Source organism: Monodelphis domestica, chromosome 3, assembly GCF_027887165.1.
Source record: "Monodelphis domestica isolate mMonDom1 chromosome 3, mMonDom1.pri, whole genome shotgun sequence".
In the NCBI taxonomy this organism is placed as follows: domain Eukaryota; kingdom Metazoa; phylum Chordata; class Mammalia; order Didelphimorphia; family Didelphidae; genus Monodelphis; species Monodelphis domestica.
This window is the reverse complement of record NC_077229.1, coordinates 327,275,771-327,291,908: the sequence shown is the minus strand read 5'-3', so window position 1 is coordinate 327,291,908 and position 16,138 is coordinate 327,275,771. Positions and strand designations below refer to the sequence as shown.

The following is a 16,138-nucleotide window of genomic DNA, read 5'->3' as shown; positions in this document are numbered from 1 at the left end:
TAAAAATGATGTTTAAAGAAAAATAAAAATAAAAATTGATTTAAAAATTCCAATTTCTTTTAATAAGACAGAACAAATTAGAGTAATTCTCACCAAAGTAATAGAATGTTCTTTAAAAAGTAGTGTTCCTTCTTTTTGTCTGCTAACATTTTATTTTGTATTTAAATGTTGTGTGGGACAATAAATTCTTTTTTTGAAATATAAGAAAAGACCTATGCATCACAACATGATTTAATTCATCTTAACCAAGCTACAATAATCACTTCTATCTATTATCTAGCTACTTGTCTAATAAGGTACAGTACTTTCTGAGTAATAGTGCCCCTGAAGAGTCAAGACATGAAGTTAAAACAAAAGTATAAATTCAGGTTCCACCTCTATGATAGTTGAAAAATGAAAAAAAGATGTTCTGATCAGACTCCCTTTTAAAATAAGGAAAAACTGTGATATTGTAATATTTTTCAGTATTCTCCCCAATTGTATGGGGAAGAAATATTTAACATTTGTTTTCCAAGTTCTTTCCATCTATTCTTTCCCTTCTCCCTGAGACAATAAGGAATTGGATATAGGTTATACATGTACAGTCTTTAATACATATTTACATATTTATCACATTGTAGAAGACAGCTATCACTAAAAAAAATGCAAAAAAAGACTCAAAGAAAATAGACTGAAAAATGGTATGCTATGATCTCCATTGAGATTCCACTGATGGTAGTTGATAGCGTTTTTCATCACGACTCCCCTTTAGTTGTTTTGGATCATATAATGTTCCTTCTAAAGCCCTCCTTTGCATATTACTTATCCAAGAACGAGAGCATATATTTTATACTATTATTATACTTTCATACTAATAATGATGATAATTAATAAAGATAAATAACATTTCAATAGTTCTTTTAGGTAGACAAATAACAAATATTATCTCATTTTAATTCTCATAATCCTTCATGAGAGAAACATATTTGGGTAAAATTACTTTACAGATTATATTGTTCTTTTCTGATAATCTAGGCATGAACTGAGGAGCAATGTAGCTATTAATATTTTAGGTCAGGTATGGGAAAGGACCCCATAAGTGCATATACAATGATAAAACTCTATGTACAATATTTGATTAGTGTCACTATATGGATAATTTAATTTGCTTAAACTATAATACAAATATTAGTTGCTCAAAGAGTTGAGTTGTTCAGTTAAGCTAAAAGAAGAAATGAAAATAATCCTCAATAAATTTCAGTCTTTTTAAGTTGTAAATTTGTCCATACAAAATCTTAATTATTATATTATTCCTAAATACAAAATCAGACAGCTAAGGAGAAAATTAAGACCTTTCAGAGAGGGCAGGTGACTATTTAATATTTTAGAAGGGAGAAATACATCAGAGAAAGCATGAAATTCACTTAATAGGAATATATTATGCATTATAATATGCATAATATGCATTAATAGAGTTCATTCAATTAGCTGATCATCAAAATCTCTTCCAAACAAGGTTTCATGAAATAAGTATGTGTGACTTAAAAATTGGAAAAAGGAAAACACAGTCTGTATGTGTTTGCATCTATATTTGTATGTATGTAGAAATTATTAAAACATAGTTATCATTCCACAAAAATGTTTAATAGAACACTGAAAACTAGACCTGATGAGAAATCTTGACATGTCTTTATTCTTCATATCAGCCATATCCATATCAAAATGTTGTTATATATTCATCTTAAATATGATTTATACATGGACTTTTCAATTACTTTTTATATTTTTTACCAAGTACATCATGATGTCTTAATGATCACAGTCTTCTTTTTTAACTAGTGTTGAATAGGAAGTTTATATACACTAATTTTCTAACATTGAAAATTATCATCTGAGTTTAGTTAAATTCTATGATGATTCACAAAAGAAGAGATGATGCCCAAAGATAGACCCAAATGAAATGATTTTAACCTCTCTATAAGTTTATCCAAAAAGTTGATTAAAATTAAACTTTTATATTATGATAAATTTAAATTGTGGAAATATTCCTCATGTTATTTGCATGTATGCTATTTCAAAATTAAAATGAATATGTTTGACATTAGCCCTCTGACTGATCAAAAGGATTAGCATTATTAGTTCAATATTTGCATTTAAAAGTATAGATAACCTTGATAAATTGAACTCAGAAGAAAATGAGACATCATAGTGTTCAGGAAATAGTTCAGGATTCTGAATTAGAAGATCAGGGTTCAAATTTTGGCTTTGCCGTTTCCTATTTGTTTAACTTAAACAAAGCCTTTTAATTTGCCTGAAAGTAAGTTTCCTCAGATGTAAAGCAAGGGATTCAACTAGATGTCTTCTAAAGTTCCTTCTGGACCTGAATCTAAATATATGAATCTTTCTCCCTCTGCCTACACTCCTCCAAAATGCCCTCTTTCTCTTAAGAACACCACTATCCTCTTAAGTCGTTGAGATTTGTAACTTTAATATCATAACTCTTCCCTTTCTATCACCCTCTCAAACATAGGTTCTGTCATTGATTTCTCCAAAATATTTCTCCCAATATCCCTTTTTCTCCATTTACAAGACTAACACCTATTTCCAGGGTATTTCCATTCTAAAATATTGTTGCCATACAGGGTGTATATGAAAGATAGCAATATAAGACAATGATAGTCACATGGATAAATTGTGTTATTTGACTCATACTATCTAATTCTTTTCAATTATTCAGTCATTTTTCATTTGTCTTCCTCTTTAAGTCTTAATTGGTGTAGTTTGCCATTTCCTTCTCCACATCATTTTACAGATGAGGAAACTAAGTCAAAGTGGTTTAAATGATCTGGCCAGGATCACACCACCAGTGAGTGTCGGAGGCTTGATCTGAAATCAACAAGATGAGTCTTTCTGACTCCAGGCCTTGCACTTTATCCACAGTGCCTCCTTTACTTGCTCATAAGCTGATTATTATTTTATTTTAAATCATGGATTTTCATATGCCACCATTTCAAACATTCTGGATGGGAATATGTTTTACCAACATATATACATTTTATATGACAAAGGTGGTGAGAAATGGTGAAAAGGAGTGAGGAATTTTCAAATCTTCCAGCATACCCATAAAAAGGAGCACATTCAAGAGATCACTGAATGATGATCTTGTTCTGCCCATGATTTTTCTTTCATGTTACTGAAGTCAGCCTGAGGCAGGGTTGGTGTGCATCAGTGAAACAGGAAGAGGAAAAAGTCAGGGTATTGAAGACCAGACAAAAAATGCACTTTTAAGTCTTTTTTCTTCTTCTTTTTCCTTGAACACTCCAGTGAGGGCAAAGGACATGGAAACATGGACTGTATCTGAACAGAGAATTTAAGTGCTTTCTACCTCCCACAAGGACAGAAGGGGAAAAAAAGCAAAAAAGGGCATGGGATATAGTGATCATGAATTTCAAAAATTCTAGTGATGGTAATTGGTTATTTTATTTTTAATTAAAAGAATTACTAGCCCCTGTTTACCTATTTTAAATTCATTTTAAATATAGATTGAGATGTCAGTGAAGACAGGGGAAAATGAGCATACTTATAACTTTTTTCAGAAAATATAAGCAATGCTCTGGATTAATAGAATTCCAAGTACGTTTTCCCAATTATGGGACAAATTCCCCATCATTTTCCAGGCACTCATAACTACTAGGAGGATCATAAGCCAATATTTTCCAATATCTGTCGATTTGTCCATACCCATCAATTTTACAAGACATTGAATTTCCCACAAAACAAAGCACAATTCCTCCAATTTCACTATCCATTTTCAAGAATATTATATGTAGCTATATGTAACCTATTAGTGTACCATCTTATCTCCAATATACTTAATTCTATCTAAATCCTCCACTCACTTGAAAAGAGTAATAAGGAAAAGCAAGACAGAAGTTATTTACAACATAGACCTTTGTGTCACAAAAATGCATAAATATACAAGAGATCATGTGTCTATGCACACCTAAAAAAATACTGCATTGTCAGTGTACTACAATAACTTAGATTAAGATATTAAATATTCCACCATAGAAGTTTGAATTTTGATACTCATAGGTAAGAAATTAAAGTGTCTGCTAAATGTAAAAGCTATGGGAATGTAGGAATACATTACAGACAACCTTCAAATTAAAGAAAAACACTGTTAATTATTACAGAGATGAGTATACCCATGATCACTTAAATAATAGTTCAGAAAAATTATTATAGAAATCATAATAATAGCTCACATATATACATATAAAATTTAAAATTTACAGTGTTTTCACCCTGAGAGATAAGCAACAAGAACACTGTAATGATCTCTTTCTAATATAAAAACCCAAGAGCATAGGTAAAGTACAACAAAATAGATAGTCATTTAATAGTATATTATACTGTTATTCTTCAAATCAAAAGAAAAATGGTGTTAAAAATAAAACCATGATTTGATGACATATCTGCCAAGATTTACAAATAAAATAATGAAAGACTGTCTAGGTGACTCCATAGGATTTTATTTTCGCCCTAGATATGAAAATGATTCTTCCATTGGTTGAGCGGTATGTGCTTTTAGGTACATGAGGATATTTTCAAATGCATCTATATAATAACTCTTCTACAAAATAATACCAAAGAGATGTATTTTTATGGAATTTTAAAGTTACACACTAAATAGAGAATCTTAGGAAGCCGAAGGGAAGTAGACAAACAGATGATCCAAAAATAAGTGAGAAACAAAGAGGACTTTTGAAAGATGTAGATAGAAAGTAGCAAAATTAGTATTCGTACATTTCCAAAACAGAAAGATTGCCATTATATCCACTGACCATCAGTCTGATTTCAAATGATTTGCAATATCAATTAACAGTTTGCAGCAGTAATAGAAATAAGGTGCATGGAACATCCTTAAAATATCTGTTAACCTAACAAAAGTGGTGGATAATATCAGCAGTTTCTTGCAATTATTGACTTCTTTACACAGAGATCATGGCAATTTGAATACTTATCCATGGTATTATTTAAGATAGATTCATGGCATTCCACCTAAAATTTCCATGTCTCATTAAGTAAAGGCTGCATTTTGTTATATTTCTATTTTATAAAGTTCAAGTTTATGTAAAAGATCTTGTTAAATGACCATAGTAATCTCATATTTGACAAATAAAAAGATAGATACTTTTGAAACGAGAATTCACCATTTCATTTTACCAAAAATTACTGGGAAAACTGGAAAGCCATCTGGCAGGAATTTGTCATAGATTAACATCTCACACAATATATCAAGGATAAGGTCAAAAATGGATAAATGATAGAGAGTAAGAGTATAATTTAATGAGGAGAGCATGGAAAAATATTACCTATCAGATTTATGGATAAGGGTTCATGACCAAGCAAGAGACAGAGAGGATCTTGGGACATAAAACAGATAATTCTGATTACATGAAATTAAAAAGACTTTTGCAAAAACAAAACTGATGTAGCCAAAATTAAAAAGAAAACTTGTAACTAGGGGAAAAGATTATGCAGTAAGTTTCTCTTTCTGATAAAGGCAATATTTCTCAAATATATAGGAAATGGGGCCAAATATAAACATGAGAGCCATTTCCCAGTTAATAAATATTTAAATGATAGTTTCAAATAGAGTCTTTTCAGAATAAGAAATCAAAGATATTAGGAGCAACATGAAAAAACAATGCTCTAAATCACTGTTGATTAGAGAAATGAAAATTAAAACAAACCTGAGGTGCCTCCTCACAATGATCACATTGCCTAAAATGACAGAAAAGGAAAATGGCAAGCACTGGAGGGGATATGGAAAAATGGGAAGACTAATGCTGTGTTGGTGGAATTGTGAACTAGTTCAACCATTCTACAAGACAATATGGAACTATATCTAAAGAGATATAAAACTTCCCATACCCTTTGACCCATCAATATGACTACTAGGTCTGTATCCCAAAAAGATCAAAGCAAAGTGAAAAGGTCTTCATACAAAAATACTTATAGCAGCTCCTTTTGTGATGATGAAGAATTAGAAATTGATGGTCATTCCTCCATTAAGGAACAGCAGAACAAGTTGTGGTATATAACTGTAATTGAATACTACAGTGCTATAAGAAATGACAGAGCAGTTTCTGGACCTGTAAGAAACTCAGGGCAGATAATTATGTGATAATTGATCATCTGATAATTGATAATTGATTATCTGATATTGATATCTGATTGATAATTGATAATCTGATAATTCTGTTCTAGAAGAGCACTGGCTTAAGATTATAAACAATTAAACAGGTAGTGGCTTGCATCTCAGTTTACGTCTCCACCAATGGATAGATAATCACTTTTTAGGTATGTTGTAGTATGAATTTTTTCAATCAAGAGTGGGATTAAATAACTACATTGGGCCCTTTCAGATTTCAAACTGGATTATAATAAAGCATTGAAGCTTAGTTTAAAAAATCACATACCAACTTCTAGACATGACATAATTTGAATCTTTAAATTGTAAAAGAAGTTTAGGTCACATATTTCTCCTCTTAGCCACCACATGAATTCCAATTGAAATATCCTCAATAATGGATCCTCATTAAACATCACCAATGATGGGGAATTCACTACTTTATTAGGCATTCCATTTTATCTTGGAAAATCCTTTTTTTAAAAAACATTTTCCAAATATTGAACAGATTATTTCCTTATAAAACCTACTTCTTGGTCTTAGTTTAGTGCTCTAGCAGATGCAAAATAAATGCAATTGCTTTTCTACATGATAAGCTTTGAAACAGTAGCTACTTGTAACTCATGGGTCTTCTTTCCATGCTAAACATTTCCATATCCTTAAATCTTCCCATGGCAAAATTTTATGTTCTTTTTTCATCCTAATTTTCCCCAACCCACTGCCTCAGACAGAGACTATTTTGTCATTGTCCCTAAAAAAATGTTGTCCACAAAAGTGAACACTATACTCAATATATATTCTAACTAGGGCAAAGTACAAAGGAACTACAATTTCTCTTGTCTAATTTTATTTCAATCAATGTAATTTTAAAATCTCATGTTTTAAAAGCCACTTTATTACACTATTTTTTCAAAGTGAGCATAAAGAATGGCCTGCCCTTTCTCCTGCCCCCTTCAAATACCATCACCAACTATCTGGTTATATCTCTTCCAATATGCATTCTTGCAAATATTAATTTTATTACAAACCTTAATGTTTATCTTTATTAATTTTTTGCAGATTAGATCAAGTCCCCTTATTCCAGCCTGCTGAAATCTTAACTAATCTTGATTCATTCATTCAAGTTATTAACTATGTGAGGCAGCTAAGTGTTGCAGTGTATAGAGCTCCAGGTCAAGGCCTGAGATCAAACCTGACCTCAGATTCAGGGACCCTGGGCAAGTCCTTTAACTCATTCATTTGTCTCAGTTTTCTTATCTCTAAAATGAACAAAAGCAGGAAATAGGAAACCACTTCAATATCACTGTCAAAAAACCTCTAATTGGAGTTACAGAGACAAATATGACTAAAATGACTGAACAACAACAAATTAACTATGCATTCTGGATTTGTGTAGCCAACAAATTTTATAAGTTTGACATCTATATCCTCACCAGCATTGGTGTGGAACAGACAAAGCTCTGAACCATAACACTAGATAGTATTTCTAGTGTCTGTACCTCTAGGTTGACATCACTCCAATAATCACTACTGTATCCAGTCCTTCAACTGATTATGGATCTCCCTTATTTTATCATACAGCAACATTTCTCTAGCCCTCCTCTTAAATACATTGTGAATGACTTCTGTCAACTCCTTTGCTAAAATCCAGCTATACTTAAAATTATAGTGGTTCTCTGATTTGCCAATCTTGTAAAGCAAGTAAAAAAAATAGATTAGAATGTGGCAACTAGATTTTTACTTAAACTATGTTTATTGCTCCTTCTCTTTCTAACAAAACCCAAAAAATGGAATAATGAATTATAAAAATTTAATACAAAAGGAAATCATGTAAGTTGTAAAATATTACTTTCACTTTGGAAGAAAACTAAGGGAACATTTGCCTTTCTTTGGTCCAATAGCACACTCCCTTGTTCCATCTTTCCTTAGTCATCGCTTAAAAGTAGTTCAGCAACTACAGCTGCACATTATTTCATTTTGAGGTGTAATTCATTTTTATCAAGTGGCATGAACTCATTTGGTATAGTAAATTCTTCCCATGCTCTTTTTTAGCTGTCCTAAATTACTTTTTTAAACATTGTCACAGCCTTTTAGACTGAATACCCCTTCTGATTAACCAAGAAGATCTATTCAAAGTAGGATTTTTGTAGTCCCATTTTTTAATTCTATTAACATTAACATTGAACCATCTGCCCCAAGAAATAGGTCTATCCATTCCTTGTTCATGATGAGGGAGCTGGGCTTATACAAGAGTTTGTTAGGGAAATTTCTAGGGTTAATAGACTGTAAGCTCAATGAATTAGTGGCATTATGTGACACTCAGAAACCTAATGCAAGATATGTTATTCCCAAGAATAAGAAGGTGATAATTCTCACTGTATTTCATGTTGGTTAGACAATATCTGGAATGTTGTCTGTTTCTAGACACTGCAACTTAGAAAAGTTTTTGATAAACTGGAGACTATCCAGAAGAGATAATCCAAGGTGGTAAAGGGGCTGGGACTCATATCAGAGGAAGATTAACTTAAGTAAATAGATATATTTAATTGGGAAAAGAGGATATTCATGGGGAATATAATAATTATATTTAATTGTTTAAAAGAAAACCATTCCCTATATTGAATGTTTAAGCAAACATTTTTAAACAAAATACTAGCAAGAAAATTATAGCAATATATCACAAGGATCTATACTATGACTGGGTAGGTTTTATACCAGGAATGAGGTAACTGTTTAATATTAGGAAAACTATCAACATAATTAACAATATTGATCAGTTACAAATGTTTATTTCAATAGATGAAAAAGCATTTGACAAAATACAACACCCTTTCCTATAAAAAACACCAGAGAATATTGGAATAAATGAAATATTTCTCAAAATGATAAATAAAAAAAATAAAACCATAAGTAAACATTACCTATAATGGGTATATACCAAAATCTTTCCCAATAAGATTAGGTTTGAAACAAGGATGCCCATTATCAACACTACTATTCAATAGTGTATCAGAAATGCTAGGTATAGTAATAGAATAATATAAGAATTTAATATTTAAAAGAAGAATAAAAAAATTTAAGCAACAAGAATAAGCAAGGAGAAAATAATGCTACCTTTCTTTGCAGATAATTTGATGGTTTACCTAAAACCCTAGAGAATCAGTCAAAAAAGCAAACAATGAAAAACTTTAACAAAGTTGCAAGAAATAGAATAAACCCACAAAAATCATCAGAATTTCTTGATAATATCAATAAAGCCCAACTGAAGCAATGGAAAGAGAAATCACACTTAAAATAACTCTAGGAAATGTAAAATACCTGGTATTCTGACTTCCAGGACAAACCCAGGAACTATATGATCATAACTATAAAACATTTTTCACACAAATTCAGTTAGATCTAAACAATTTGTAAAAAATTAATTTCTCATGGGTAGGTTAAGCCAATATCATAAAAATGACAATTCTTCCTCATTTAATTTACTTATTCAGTGTCATACCAATCAAATCCCCCAAGAATCAATTTGAAAGATCTGGGAAAATTAATAATAGAATGCATCTTGAAAAGCAAAAGACCTAAAATATCAAAATAATTCATGAAAAAATTTGAAGAAAGATGATTTAGCTGTACTTGACCTCAAAATATACTATAATATGAAAACCATCAAAATAATTGTTTTCTAACCAAAAAAAAAAAAGACAAAAACAGGGGAATGACCAATGGAATGGATAAGGTACTCAATATACAATGTTAATAACCAGAGTAATCTACTCTTTGATAAACCCGAAGATATATGTTTCTAGAATTCACTATTTGACACACCTGCTGGGAAAATTGGAAAATTGGTTGGCAGAAATTAGACAAAGATTAATACTTCATTCCATATACAATGTAAAGTCAAAATGGACACGACAAACTGTGAAAAAATTGTTTTAGTAACTTTCTCTGAAAGAGTCTACATTTCTCAAATATATAGAGAACTGAGTCAAATTTATAAAATGCAAAGAATTTTTCCCAGTTAACATATGGTCAAAGGATACAAATAAGTAAATCTTAGGTGAAAAAATTAAAACTATCTTTAGTCATAAGGAAAAATGCTTTGAATCCCTATTTATTACACCGAAAAAAACTGAGGTAATATCTCACAACCATCAGACTGGCTAACATGAATAAAAAGGAAAATGCTAAAAGTTGGAGGGGATGTGGAAAAATCGAGACACTAATACACTGCTGGTGGAGGTACAAACTGATGCAACCATTCAGGAGAATGATCTGGAAGCATGATCAATGGGTCAAAAAACTTCATACCCTTTGATCCATCAGTACCACTCATAGGTTTATATCCCAAAGAGAATGGCTGAACAAGCTGTGGTATATGCTTTTAATGTAACACTTTGTGCCACAAAAAATAACAAATGACAAGATCACCAAAAAAACAACCCCAAATTAAAAGATATATGAAGTGATTAAAAGTGTAGTGAGCAGAACCAAGAGAATGTTGTACACAGTAGCAACAATAATGTATGATCATCCGCTGAGAATTACAACTATTATCAACAAGGCAAAGACTCAGGACAACTTCAAGAGACTCATGACAATAAAGTATACCATTCTTTACTTTATTTCCTCCATGAACTTTTCCCTAATGTAAGCAATGTGTATCTTCTTTCAGAACATAATGAATGTGGAAATATATATCACATGATAATATGTGTATAATCTATATCATATTATTTGCCTTTTGGGTCTAGAAAAATCATTATAATAAAAACATAAAGGAATATCATATAGAAGAATGATTAGACATTCTTTTTTATCCCACAAGAAAGTTGTGAAGATGAGTTAAATGATTTCAGAAGAAACTTCCCAACCATTAGAGCAGTCAAAAAGTATAAGTTTAAACATACAAAGCCATATTGGGTGTTTCCTAATAGAATATATTTGCACATCATCTAGATGACCATTTGTTGAATGTATTTTAGCTGTGACCCTTTTGGTGGGAGGTGGGGGGGGCTGGATTAGACTAGATAGTTACTTAGTCTCTTTCAACTCTAGGAATCTATGATTCTGTGAATTCTTCTATAGCAGTGGTTCTCCAAGAATGGTCCAGGAATACTTTCAAAGGATCTGCTAGGTCAAAACTTTTCATTACAAAACTAGGATATTTTAATTTCTGGTTTGGTAAATAACTATAGATAAAATCCACATAAACAAAAGTTCTTAATAATTTTGGTGATTGTATAGAGATCCTTAAACCAAAAAGGTTAAGAAATTCTTTTGCATAATATTAATTATTTGTTGTTAAAATTATTCAAAAAAATATTTTGCAAATTCCAAAAAGCAACAGCAAAGATAGAAACTTGAATCGAGAAAAGAAGCCAGTATTCCCTAATCCTGGAAAAAAATTCGTTTTAAAGTTTATCAGCCAGGTGCAATGATAGATAGCTGGCATATAATAAGCATGTAATAAATGTTTATTGACTGAATGTTTGACTACTGTTGAGAGTGAAACTAATAGATTACATGAGTTTGGGAGTTCTGGGCTTCAGTGAGTTTAAAGTCAGTCATATGTCTATGCTAATTCCAGTATTAATATGAGGAGCCCCAAACCTTACTAAGATGGGATGAACTGCCTCAGGAGGAAAACAAAAATGACTCAGGTCAAAGTTTCCGTGCTGCTTAGCAGTCGTATCAGACTCAAAAGCAGCCACTGCACTTCTATTCTAGGAAACCTAGCCTCATTAAAAACAAATAAACAAATAAATAGATAGATAAATAAATTTCTATATCAAAATGAAAGTGATCACATACTCAATTTTACGTAAAATCACAATCCTTGTATCTTTCACAAATTTCCAACTTCTTGAACAGTTTAATCATATAACCATACTGAAGCAACTTTTTTGTGGGGGGAGGCAGGGATAAGTACATAGAGCACTAGACTTGGATTCAGGAAGACTTGATTTCAAATCTGGCCTCAGAAACTTATTAGCACTGTGGCCTTAGACACATCACCTAAACTTTATTTGCCTCAGTTTCTTCATATTTAAAATAGAGTCAATAATAGCACTTATTTCTCAGGGTTGTTTTGAGGATAAAAAGAGGTAATATTTCCAAGCACTTTGCAAAACTTAAAGTGCAACATTAATAATAGCTAGTATTACTATTAACTGGTCAACTAATTAACACCTATAAAGAAATGGAATGGGAAAAAAAAATCTAAAAGGTCTCATTGCTGCTACCTAACAAATCCACAGAATCTCAGAGGATGAAGGCAGTTAAAAATTCCTAGAATCCACTTTGAAACATCTTACCAAAGTGAACATTCAGTACTATCTGAAAAATGTTACTCTGTCCCAGCATCCCACAGTTGTGCCATCATCTTCTTTGAATCTGTTTTTCAAATGGCAGTGAAGTGAGTCATTTTAATCAAAGATGTCAAAAAGTTTCAGAATGAAGACACAGAAACAGAGGTTAGTAACAGAAATAGCAAATGGCTACAAGTACAAATCAATGAGGGATCATAAGACATTTACAAATATAAAGGATCTCTAGTAAGGCATTGATAATGATCCAAATGGATCCTAACAAATTAGCGTATTGTTCAAATATAAAAGATTATATTTATGGGAGCACATATTAAAGTGTTACAATAAACCTTTATTTCATGGCTATTTTTCCTATCGGCCATATATATTTTCGGCTGTAATTATAAGAGATATATAAATTGATCTATCCATCAAAAGGAAAAGAATAAGAGAATTAACATTCATTTGGCACCTATTCTATGTCATGTCCTGCACTTTTACAAATATCCTTTCATTTTATTCTCACAAAAAATCATGTGATAGAGGTAATATTAGTATTTCATTTTACAGCTGAGTCTGAGCCAGACTTTCCTAGAGTCACACAGCTAATAAGTGTTAGAGGTCACTGTTCAACTCAGGTCTTGCCTACTCTAGACCCAGTACTCTATCCTCTGCCAAGCAGTCTCTCAAAATTTTAATGCAGCATCCAATAGTTGGAATAGGTGCCACTAACTCCAGTAAAGAATTAGTATGTCTACAGGTAATTAAATTCATAATTTAAGGTCAAAGGTAGATACCCCAAAGTATACTGGACTAACTCCTAAATTTCCAAGTAATCTTAGGATGACAGATAGATACCTGTTAGTCCCTTTCCTATGTCTAAAAATATACTTCCCATTTCTATGTGTATATGTGTGTTTGGTATATGTACACTAGGTAAATGTCTCTATGAGTAATCCAACCATAGTTAACTGAATCCAAGGGCTGATTGGAAAGGATGAAAGATAAATATTTATATTGATTAGGGAAGATGACTGATTATGTAAGTTCAATTCCTGTCTCGGGTTCTTACCATTTATATTGTCAGGAAAAGTCATTTAAACTGTATTCTAGACTCCTCATCTATTAAATACAATTCTGCACAGAATTTACCTCAGAACTAGTTTTGAGGCTTAAATGAAATAATACATGTAAACTAGTGCATAAAGGTCGACTGTAATTATTATTAATATTGTTATCTTTATTACCATTGCCAGGGAGAATTAAAACATGCCATCATCCATGTCTGACAGAGAAGGTTGAGGAAGAATAGAATAATACATACACACACACACACACACACACACACACACACATATATATATAGAGAGAGAGAGAATATGCATAGGAACAAGTAACAGAATATTAAGTATGGGTAGAAGAAATCAAGTAAGAGGTATATTATAAAAATTATAATTTAGAGGAAAAATAACAAAAGAGAACAGGTAAGAATACATAATTTGTAAGATAACCCTTTAATATTTTAAAGTTTCTGTGATTCTGTCTTCTAGACTTATTCCATAAAATCAGGCTTACAAGCGAGTTTTACTTTTTAAAGGAAAGTGGGCATGAATCTTCCTGGCAATGGACAATCAGTCACTCACACACACACACACACACACACACACACACACACACACACACACACCCAAGCCCTCATGAAATCAGTCCTACTATTTGGTCACATGTTGCCTTAAACCTAAGATGACTAAGTAGTGTGATGACTATGCCTATGTTCTTAAGTTTTTAATTAAAATGTTTAAACTAATATAAACTAAAGATTTATACACATTATGCAACATATTTAAGTATATACATATTAAAAGGTCACATAGAGCTGTGACATGATCTGCTAAAAAGAAAATTAGATTATACACAGAGCCAAATTTTAACCTCTCTGATTAACCATGTGACTTCTTGCAAATGACTGAACATCTCTGTACCTCAGTTTCTTGTTATGTAAAAGGAGGAGATTATACTAGATGATGCCACTTAAGCAACTTGATGATGAAATGGCCCTGAATTCAGGAAGAGCTTAAATTTGGTCTCAGACACTTACTATTATAACCTTGAAAGAATCATTTAGCCTCTGCCTGCCTCAGTTTCCTCAATTGTAAAATGAGGATAATAACAATACCAGCCTCACAGTGTTTCTGGTGAGGATCAACCCAGGTATTTGTAAAGCCATTTGTCTCTAATCAATGCTTGTTCCCTTCTTCTAGATAATCTTTGTCTCTGAAAGAGCTATCATTCTATGGTTTTAGGAAATTTCTGTTTTAATTTGCATTTGCATATATATGTATGTGTGTGTGAGTTTTATATAATGTATAATGCAACTCTTTCCAAATAATGGCCCTTTTCCCAAAAGTTCTTCCAAGAGCATCACTAGTAGATACTTGCAAGATAATGAAGTGCTTAGAGAAAGGAAAGGAAATTTTGTCTTGAAACAAGGGTCTCTCTGTGTAGCATCTTAGGGCCCCAAAACTCACACTTCTGGACCACCACTGCCCCCCAGGCCCAGATACTCTTGTGCCCCTGCTTCTTCCCAAGCCCAAAGAACACCCCCCCCCATCAGAATGGCACGTGATGACTATACCCATGTGCCTAAGTTTGTAGTTAATTTTTTTAAAGAGTTTCTAAAATTCTTGCTTCCACCCAAACAAACCCAACTTTTGCTTTGCTCAGGTCACTAGCATAGCACTCTGCTCCCCACTTCCTTTCCCAAATCTTTTTCCTCCTCTGGGATAGCCCTGGCAGGGAGCTGGCATGGGATCTCATTACTACCCTCTCATCTCAGAACCGACCTAAAGAAGGGGGTGTTAGCATTCACCCGCCTCGAGGTAGCCTTCTTACCAGATAAGGGAGAAGCAGGCTAGGAGCTCCAGGGCACATGGGCCCAACCCCCAAACAAGCCGGAGGCTGCGAACTGGCTCCTCATTCAACTGCTGCAGCCGCAGCAGGAAGACTGGGGGAAACTCACCTGGACAGAGGAGTTTCTTGCTCCCTGGGGCTCTGGCTTTGCAATCAGCTGGGCAACAGCAGCGGCATCTCCCAGGAGCAGATTCCCCCACCCACCCCCGTGCCAACTGTGTCCTGATCGGCACTTTTCAGGGAGGAGGCAGTTTGTAGAAACCCGGGGTTGGGGGATGGAGGTGCGGTAAGGTGAAGAGCTTTGAGGAACGGTTAAGTTGTTTCGTTCTTTCTTTCTTTCTCTCTCTTTTTAAAAGTCGCTAGCAAAGACTTTACCATATGCTCTAAAGAGTATTAGCTTTGTTCAATGGCGACAGGGCAGCAGCCAGAGTCCTACGGACCGATCGATTTACTAAACAAACTGAAACGTGGGTGGGGATGTTAAACAGTAACTAGCAGCCTCAATGAAAACTGAAAGCTGCCGCAGTGGCCACCCCGGGCTCATTTCCCTGTTCCCTAGGCCCCTGGGCATGTAGCGGGCAGGCCAGCCAGTTCCAACGCCTGCTTTCTTGGAAGGCTACAGTTCCCTTGGACCTCGGGTGCTGCTAGTTTCCCTTTGCCAAGTGCACGGAATGAACTTGTCCTGAGACTGTCCCTCCCTGCTGCACCTGCCACCAGACGTAATGGGTCACTCCTGAATTCC

The 16,138-nt window shown here is 33.2% G+C and overlaps 1 protein-coding gene across 1 annotated transcript in view; it reads right to left on the bottom strand.

Annotated features, from left to right (window-relative positions):
- HNF4G (hepatocyte nuclear factor 4 gamma) overlaps window positions 1–15,818 on the bottom strand; it is a 185,171-nt gene extending 169,353 nt beyond the window's left edge. The window contains exon 1 of the mRNA XM_007486938.2: window positions 15,506–15,818. The gene's annotated coding sequence lies outside the window, so the exon portion shown is untranslated. The remainder of the gene's footprint in view (window positions 1–15,505) is intronic.
- Between the last annotated feature and the right edge of the window lie 320 nt (window positions 15,819–16,138).